Genomic DNA, 920 nt, shown 5'->3' with positions numbered 1-920 from the left:
ACCCTATGCACATAGCTCCTTTTATTAAAAAAACAAGGTATCTTCCAATCTCCCAAGTTATATTTAGTGAAGAGAATGAACTGACAAATAGAGAATAAGAATTCTGAGATTATAAAATCTAAATGCCCAAAGCTTTCCTGAGAAAAATGAAAACTGTATATAGTATTATAGATATTTTCTAGTAATAAATTGATAAGTCAACCAACTAGTAAAGCAGTAAAGATTTTAAAAGAAATTCAAAATATAAAACAAAAAGGATTAATCGAAAAGTTCATATTTCAATAAAGTACTATAAACCCCTGATGGATTCTTTTTTTTTCTCGCTTATATTTAACTTTGTATGTAATAAAAAGATATAACTGTATGACAAATCATGATTTTTTAATTTACATAATAACACCTACGAACTTTGTGCTTCTAAATTTAGAATCTTCATGAAGTGAATGATCTTTTAGGAAAATGGACATGACATAGCTGACTCAGAAGGAGGTAAGAGCCAAAACACTGCTAAACATTAATTTAGACCCCAAACCTACTCCAGAGTCCCCTTAATCATCTTTCAGACTGTAAATTAATCGAACTCAGTGCATTCTCAATCAAAACTCCAAAAAAGGTTTTTTCAAGTGACCTTGACAAAATAATTCTAATAAACATTTGGAAAAGTAAACATTTAAGAATAACTAGGTAAAGACTGTGAAATAAAGGTAAAGTAGAGAAACATCTCATCCATTTTTAAACAGATATTGTAAACCTATACTACATCAAGGAAAGACAGGTGGATGGAATAAAATTAAAAACCCAGAAATAATTCATTATATTAAAAAAGACATCTCAAATAGGGAAAGGAAATGAAGAATTATGAATAAATGATACAGAGACAATAAGCTATACATGCCAAAATTCATTTAGATAAACGCTTT

The sequence above is a fragment of the Otolemur garnettii genome, unplaced genomic scaffold, assembly GCF_000181295.1.
Source record: "Otolemur garnettii isolate 467f Iridium unplaced genomic scaffold, OtoGar3 scaffold00141, whole genome shotgun sequence".
Taxonomy (NCBI): domain Eukaryota; kingdom Metazoa; phylum Chordata; class Mammalia; order Primates; family Galagidae; genus Otolemur; species Otolemur garnettii.
This window is presented reverse-complemented; position numbering follows the sequence as displayed.